We start from the raw sequence: 8,185 nt of genomic DNA, 5'->3' as shown, positions 1-8,185 counted from the left end.
AGGGTTTCATTCTTGTTCAGGCTGGTCTTGAACTCCTGAGCTCAAGCAATCCTCCTGCCTCAGCCTCCCAGAGTGCTAGGATTACAGGCGTGAGCCACCACGCCCAGCCCACGTTGATTTCCTGATCATTCTCCTGTTAGGTTGAGTAAGATAAAGGTTGATTTGATCGTTGAATTTAACAACGTAGAGATCACTGGGGATTTTCCCATGAGCCATTTCAGTCGAGTGGTGGGGGTAAAAGCTAGATTGTCATGGGTTCAAGAAAGCATAGGAAGAAAAAGAGAGCAAATAGAGACAGCTCTTAGGAGACTTTTTTGTTTTTTCCTAAACTCAATTACTTACAATCTTGTCATATATGGGAACCAGAGGCTTAGGTGGTATGTCCTGTGTTTACATTCTGTGTCCTCCAAAACCAATTTGTCTCTCTTTGTCTCAGTATTGGCTCGCCTGTTTTTTTTTTTTTTAAGATTCACATATGTTTAATGTGTATAAAGCCAAGGAAAGGACAGCCCCAAATTTGACAGAAATACTGTGTAATTCCTATGGTGGAGTTGGGAGGGATGGGGCACAGGCTATTGACTCCACACCAAACATCCAGAAATAACTTACATAGCAACCCCCACCTGCAAGGATGATTAGCTCTCCGCCCAGCTCCCAGGGTTAGGGGCACGTGACAAAAATAGCACCAAGGGAGCAAACCAGGTCCCGGTGCTGGTGGGATCGAGAGGGCCACCAATCCAGCGGGGAGGGGGCTGTGAAGAGGCCTTGAGGTGGTAGCAGCTCATCCACCACGGAACGGGTGTAGTGGAGCCACAGGCCAGCCCCTTGCAGCAGCCATACTCCTCTAGGAGGCTCAGGTGCTACATGCGGCAGTCCCACTTCTTGTTTACATGGGTCACGACTGCCACTGGATGAGTTTGGTGTGGTCCCGGAAGAAGTGGATCTGCACAGCATTGTTGCAGAGGTGCAGTGTGGCGGTGCTGCAGGTGCGGTACCAGGGCGCAGGTGGGGTGGCCGGGCCAGCTCGTCGCCTTCTCGTGGCATGGTACTGACACCTGCCTTCGGTGGCTGCTCGATTATGTGATTTCGGAAATACTTGAGGAGGGCGATCTTCAAGGAGTTGGGATGGGAACTCGCGGTGAGGTCGGGCTTGGTGCCATCACGCTCCGTATACAGTAGTTGCCCCCATCCGTGGTTTCACTTTCTGAGGTTTCAGTTACCCCTGGTCAACTGTGGTCAGAAAATATTCAATGGAAAATTCCAGAAATAAACTCGTAAGTTTTAAATTGCTCACCCTCCCGAGGAGCATGATGAAATTCTGTTCCCTCCTGCTCGGGTGTGACTCCTCCCTGTGTGCGGTGTATCCACGTGTCAGTGCTCCCCACCCGTTAGTCACTTAGGAGCCGCTCAGCTATCAGAGCTTTGAGTTCAAGTAACCCTTATTTTACTTAATAACGGCCCCAAAGCACAGGAATGGTGACACTGGCAATTCGGACATGCCAAAGAGAAGCTATAAAATGCTGTTTTTAAGTGAAAAGGTGAAAGTTCTAGACTTCATAAGAAAAGGAAAAAAAAAATGTATGCTGAGGTTGCTAAGTTCTACAGTAAGAACGAATCTTCTGTCCATGACATTGTGAAGAAAAAAGAAATTTATTCTAGTTTTGCTGTCGCACCTCAAACTGCCCAAGTCACAGCCACGTGCATGGTAAGTGGGAGTTAAGTGGAAGAGGCAGTTCGTGGGTGGGAGACGTGATCAGAGGCGTGTTCTGATGGACAGCAGTCAAGCTCGGCACTACTCAAGTTTCCAGGCATCCACGGGGGGTCTTGGGACATGTCCTCTTGGATAAGGTGGGATGGCTGTACTGCAGGCTGTCACTGTCATCGTAGAGGATAAGGCATGTCAAGTCATTGAAGAGCACCCCATGCTGTTGTCACGCAGCCGATACCTGAGGCCGTACTTGTCAGAATAGGCCGCCCACTTGCTGGCCCAGAAGATGGGGTGCAGGTGGGATCCTCAGCCTCCTCTTGCCTCAGCAGCCCTCACTCGGAGGGCCCGGAGACGCTGACGCAGTGTGGCTGCTACCGCGTGCCGCCAAGGTGTTATCGACTGTCTCGCCTGTTTCCCAAGCCTCTGGTTCCTTTTTTTCCTGGGGTGGTTTGGCAGGAGGTTCTTCATGCCTTTACTGATGACCATGAGAGGCTTCCGGTTGCTGGGGTGCAGGCTGCTGGGAGGGCTTGAGAACCTCAGTGGAATGATGAGGCAGGGGTGGGGAGATGGCTCGTTAGTGGTTGGTGGGCAGTAGGATCCATCTGAAGTCTCTGTCTGGATGAGGGAGGTGGCCACGGGGTTGAAGGGCTGGGGAATGCTGTGTTTGTTCTCCTTAATCTGGAGGTAGGTTTCTTTTAGACAAGACGTCTCAGAAAGTGGTTTGCCTGCTAGCAGGGTATGCACAATGCACCCAGTGGACCACACGTCCACCTCAAAACTGCCCTTTATTGCTCAGCACCTCCGGAACTACGTACTTAGGAATCCCACTCAGGATCCGTCTCTCACTGCTCCCTGTCGTGCTCAACTTCGGTTGCCAGTCCCATATCCTGTTTTCACTTCCGGATCCTCGTTCAGGAAGACGTCCAGTGTGAGGTCCTGGTGAATAACCTGCTTTCAGTGCAGGCACTGGCAGCCAAGGATGGTCTGTCTCGGGCGGTAGTGCCCTCGGGCTTGGTCAGTACTGTTCTCCTCTTGTGCAGCTCCAGGAGAGACCTCAGGTGGCAGAGCTCCAGCACCACGAACATGAAGTTGATGTCCTCAAAAAAAGCTGTGGGTATCTAAGGCGTGCTGTTGGGCGAGTCTGCAGTGAATGGCTATCTCCATGGACGTTTTCTCCTTCTGGGGTGGACTGAGCAGCAGAGACTTAGGCATGATCTTGCGCTCCTTGGTGTCTGCCTCCAAGATTTTGAAGCTTTTGGCAAAGCTGCCCTTGCCCAAAAAACTGCCTGCACGTAGTGTGGCCAGCTGCACAGGTCCACTAGGACCTCTGGGATCTCTTTCACTGGCAGATCAGCTGTCCTGACCCCAGAAGCCACAACTCCAAGGAGGCTTTCCCCAGATCAGCTGGTGCCTGCACCATCAGCTGTTATTCTTTAAAATAACATTTCATTTGAATAAAGATTTACCTTATGGAATTGCAAGTGCTTTATTCTGTACGTGTGCATGAGTTTAGAAGTTATTTTAGAGCCCAGAGTGGTGGAAAAACCACTGGTGGTAGACCAGGATCCTGTAGGTCTGCCTTTTTTGATAGATCTCCAAGTGATTTCTCTCTCCCATGCCGAGCCCCCTTCAATTCATAGGCATTCTCAGGAACTGGCTGTATTTTTCTCTTCCCTGCTTCGGGGCTTCACTGTCACGTGACAAGGGTGTTTGCAATTCACTAGTCTACCCCAGTTCCTAACAGCAGGGCTGTGTATTCAGTGGCATAGTGACTACAGGGCTGTTAAGAGGACCCTGAACAAGATTAATTTACCCAAAGTTAGAACAGAATGACAGTCAAGTTTAAGATCAAATATGTATTATGTGGTGGCAGAAGAAAGTGCCTCATTTTGAAGGTTTGCAAATGCAAAAAGTCAAGAATTCTCTGAAAAATTTAATAAAATCGTATGAGATCTGAGACAGGAAAGGACTTAAGAATCCACCACCATTTATTGAATCTTACGTGAGCCAAGCACATTATGTGTGTGTTTCATTTAACCTTCATCCTTTAAGTGTCACCATCCCTATCTTTGCGGTGAGGAAGCTGATTAAACAACTTGCTCAAAATTACAAAGTAGATGTCTGCAGTGGGATATGGTAATTGTAATTCTGCATTTATCCATTATTTTAAATCACTTTTGTAAAATCATGTTAAAGGGGAGATGAAACACTGTGATTTCTTGTCATTGGTGCCATTCAGCATTACCGTGGTGCGGCGGAAAGTTCAGAAAAGATACAAAACAGTTCTGACTATAGCACATCATTGTCCACTAGCATTACCTAGAAATGCTTCCATCCCCTCAGTTTTCCCAGTACCAAGTGTGGGCCAGCTCAACATTTAGACTGAAACAACTTGTGATGCTAGTATCTGAGTCACCCAGATATTTTTTGGAGATGCAAACTTTTCAGAGTTTCAGCACGCGGATCCTTGTTTCTTCAGAAGGGTAAACATTTAGCACTACAGAAATTCTCCCTGTTTCCCCAGGCACAGGTAACCCTGGCAGCAGGTGTGCGCTGGGTTATCGGGAGGCCCTCTCAAGAGTCAAGCGGAGGCCGTGAGGGGTTTAGAAGGTCGTGGAGACGGGATTTGGGGATTCTCAGGTCAGGTCAGGAGTCAGGCTGTTCAGGATTCGAGCCCTCTCCGGCACCTTAGCTGCCACACTGGTAAGATAGAGATGTCCGAGTAAGCGAGGGGTGTGGAATCCAAGCCGCCCCAGCTTGGCAGAACCATGAGCTTGACTTGGACGCGGACACCTGCATTGGAGAAACTAGCTTTCAACACGTTCATGGCAAAATGTTAGTGAGGGCGGAGCTTTCCGCCGGGGTCGTCCTTTCTAGAACCTGGCCCAGCTCAACCGCCTTCAGGCCTGTGCTCATTTTCCGAGCTTCTGGCCTCAAGGCCCGGCGAGTCCCAAGCCCGGGCATTAAAACAGTCCATTCCCACCGCCTCTCACCGTGTTCCGGCAAGTTGGCCGCGCCCCTTCGCTCCCACCGCGCCCCCGGCCCGGGGCTGCAAATGTCGCGAGACTTCCGCCTGTCCTCCTGGCCCGGACCCGCGATCTTCGGCGTCCAGAACCCGTACGCAGGCGCGGAGCACGCAGGGCACGCAGGGGCGGCGGAGTCGACGCTCCCAGCCGTGGGCTTCCTTGCCCTAGTCGCGCGGTCTCGCGAGATTTGGGAGTAAACAGCCCCGAATGGAGAGCCGAGGCGTGTTCGCCGCTGAGGCGCCGTTATCTCGGGCCCGCCGGACCCGGGCTTGAGACGCCCCAGGTACGTCAGCCGCCCGCGCGCTCGGGCTCCCCGTGGCTGCCGCACCTCCCACCTGCCCGGCCGCGGCCGTCCGCGCGCTCGGGTGGGCCGGTTGTGCCCGAGGCCCCGCGGCCGGGCGACGCGGGGAGCTGCGCGGGCCCGGCCGGGTCCTGGGCTCTGCGCTGCGACCGGGCAGCCGGCGTCGCGGAGCCTGGCACCTGCGGGCGGCCGGCCGGGTCACGCGGCCTAGGTAGGCGTTGGCGCGCCGGGCTCCGCGGCAGTGCGTTCTCGGACCTCGCGCGACAGCCACCGCCGCGGCTGTGTGCGTCCTGCGGGCCCTCTCTGCGGGTTGGCACGGTTTGGTAGCTTGCTTAGTTTCATTATTTTCTTTGCGTGAAATAAACGTTAACGGAGTGAAGTAATATGCCCGGCTCTGGCCCCCGAGCCTCCAGACAGACATATAGTTCTAAGTGTGCTTCCAGGGATGTCCTGTTATCAGATTTCAGTGACCTCACCTCTGTGCCATATCTCGGTCTGTGCGTACTGCGCTAGTGATTTTTTTAAAATGCAGTTTAAGAAGTCTGTGGGCAAGTTGGGCACGTGATAGTGTTTGGCGAACTCAGAACCAGAATGCCTTTTAAAGCTGTGGGATCTTGAAGTCTTGGCATGGTTGGGCTACCTAAGGCTGCTATAGATCGTTAACATTTTTGTTAAGATGTTTACTCTTTGTTTTGGGTAGAACCCCTGACAATCTTGACCTATTTATCGGCACAAATTAAGTATTTACGTTTTCTTTAGATGCTAAATGACACTTCCAAATGATGTGAAGTGGAATGAGACCTCAGAGTTCAATTCTGGAGACCAGCCCTTTAGTCTTAACTATGCTAGTAAGCCTCTCTAACTTCTGGATCTCGGTTTGCATATATAAAAACACAAAGGGCTTGGAGAAGAGCAATAATTCTTCCCAATTTTTTTTTTTTAATCTGCAGAACCCTCTTTATTTTTTTATGTAGGAGTTTCATTGAGGTAGAATTTACATACCATAAAATTCACCTGTTTTAAGTGTACTATACAATGGTTTTTTTTTTTTTAGTAAATTTACAGAGTTATGCAGTCATCACCATAGTCATTTTTAGAATGTTTCCATCTCCCCAAGAAGACCCCTGTTGCCCAGTTGCAGTCAATACCCATTTCTAACCCCAGCTCCAGGCAACCACTAATCTACTTTGTCTCCCTAGATTTACTTTTTATCAATATTTCATATATTTAGATGGAATCATGTGATATATGGCCCTTTGTTTTTGGTTTCTTTCAGTTATTATGTTTTCAAGGCTTTACCCATGTTGTAGCATAAATCAGCATTTCATTCCTTTTTATAGTTGAGTAACATTCTATTATATGGATATGTGACATTTTGTATAACCATTGATGCAGAACGCTTTTTGCAAATAAAATTTTATTTTATGCTCCGGTGTATAATGCAGATGACAGAAGAGCTGTTTATCAAGGTTAGGAGCTGGGGCCTGAGCCAGGCTTTTGCCCATTACGTCTCTACTGCACTCTCCAGACATCTCGTATAATCAAGAGTTGGTCATTTTTCTGTAAAAAGGGACATTTTAATGCAGTGCTTACAGAACCTTTGAAGCACCTGGGGATGACGTGGGATCTCTTCTAGTCAAGAGGTTTTTAACATTCCCTTCAAATTCATATGTTCTTTGATTCTGTATTATTTTCTGCCAGTCTAGTGGTAGATAGTTCTTGCTTGCTGCCTTCTTGTTTGTGTGGCAGCCACAGTAAGTACCACAAATAATTAGAATAACAAGAACTAGGAAGCCTGAAGGCTAGGGTAAACTGCACATTGCTCCCGTGAATGCAGCAGGAGTCTGCACGAGGAAATGAATTTAGAGTAGAATGAGAAAGGGATGGAGTTTGGAGGTGCCTCATATGTGGCCAGTTAATACTAGATGACTAAAGGATGAGGGAAGACTAAAAGGAGACGATAGCGACAGCGACATGTGCGAAATAGTTGGCAATGAAGACACCACAGATTTTGGGGGCGTATTAAATGCTTTCCTGGGATGGGGTGGGGCGGGGAGGATTTCTTACCCTGTTTGTTACATTTCGAGGATAGTAAAGGTGTGTGCTCTGGTTTGGTTAAAAAAAAAAAAAAGACACCACAGACCAGGGTTTCTTAACCTGTCTGTGCTGACACATTGGGCTGAATTTTTTTTTTTTTTTTTTTTTTTTTTTAATTATAAGACCAACTGATGGACAGAAGAAATGGTTCAGTCAGGCTTAAGAATACACCTTTATTTTAAGATATTGCAGTCAGGCATTGCTTAATTGTTAGCCTGTTAAACAATGGTAATACAGCCAAGTGTGCAATTAGTTGCGAAAGTGGTAGTTTTCAGCCAACTTTTAATTGAACTGGGTAGTATCCTTTCATAGTCTAAACACAGTTCAGTCTTCTCTGGAGCTATTTTAGTAAACTAGTTTATTAAAAAGTAAGGCATAGGTGCATAATTAGATGATTGTTGTGTGATACAAGTTATTTCCTCTCACCTGAATCATGTTCTTTAATTATTTTCAGAGAAATAATTTCCAGTGTATTTTAGTTACACCTAGAAGTATAATCTTTGTGGTATTTTATTATGCAGATTATAAGTAGGAAACTCTCAGAGCTGCAGGGAATGTTAGTTGTCTGCTAGACCAGTTGCTTGTCCAAGTAATACATTTCTTCTACTTTGTCTTCCTTTAAAATCTTGTTCCCAGTACATATGATTTGAACTGTCTTTTCCATTTAGTATTTGATGTCAAATATTTTTTGATTATACCTGTTTTAGAGATGTAATAATCATACTCATGGACAATCCATAGGTGTGGAAATACTATCTTTTAAGGCTTTGCCTTTGTATGGATAGATAACTAGGTCTTCTGCATAAAGAATTTATAGAAATTAAATCCAATCAACACTTAGTGGATCCAGTAACGGCTCCAATGGGCTCTGTGAGTTAAGTAATATTCCAAATGGTAATAAGCCTTTTCAGAATGAACTAGCTAAAAGTAATATTTTCAAAGGGTATCTTTTCCTTAGGCTGGAAGGTAGCTGTAGACAGATTTATGAGAACAATTTCTGGGAGATAGATCCCTTTTAAGCTCTATTATATTTATGAATAAAATTAAATCTAA

At 47.4% G+C, this 8,185-nt stretch overlaps 1 protein-coding gene across 1 annotated transcript in view; it reads left to right on the top strand.

Moving 5' to 3' along the window:
* Nucleotides 1-4,834: 4,834 nt before the first annotated feature.
* MBTPS1 (membrane-bound transcription factor peptidase, site 1) overlaps nucleotides 4,835-8,185 on the top strand; it is a 61,336-nt gene continuing 57,985 nt past the window's right edge. The window contains exon 1 of the mRNA XM_012648178.1: nucleotides 4,835-5,017. The gene's annotated coding sequence lies outside the window, so the exon portion shown is untranslated. The remainder of the gene's footprint in view (nucleotides 5,018-8,185) is intronic.

This window comes from Propithecus coquereli, unplaced genomic scaffold (genome assembly GCF_000956105.1).
Source record: "Propithecus coquereli isolate 6110/MARCELLA unplaced genomic scaffold, Pcoq_1.0 Scaffold280, whole genome shotgun sequence".
NCBI lineage: Eukaryota > Metazoa > Chordata > Mammalia > Primates > Indriidae > Propithecus > Propithecus coquereli.
Note: the sequence above shows the minus strand (reverse complement) of the source record. Positions and strands in the feature narration are given on the sequence as shown.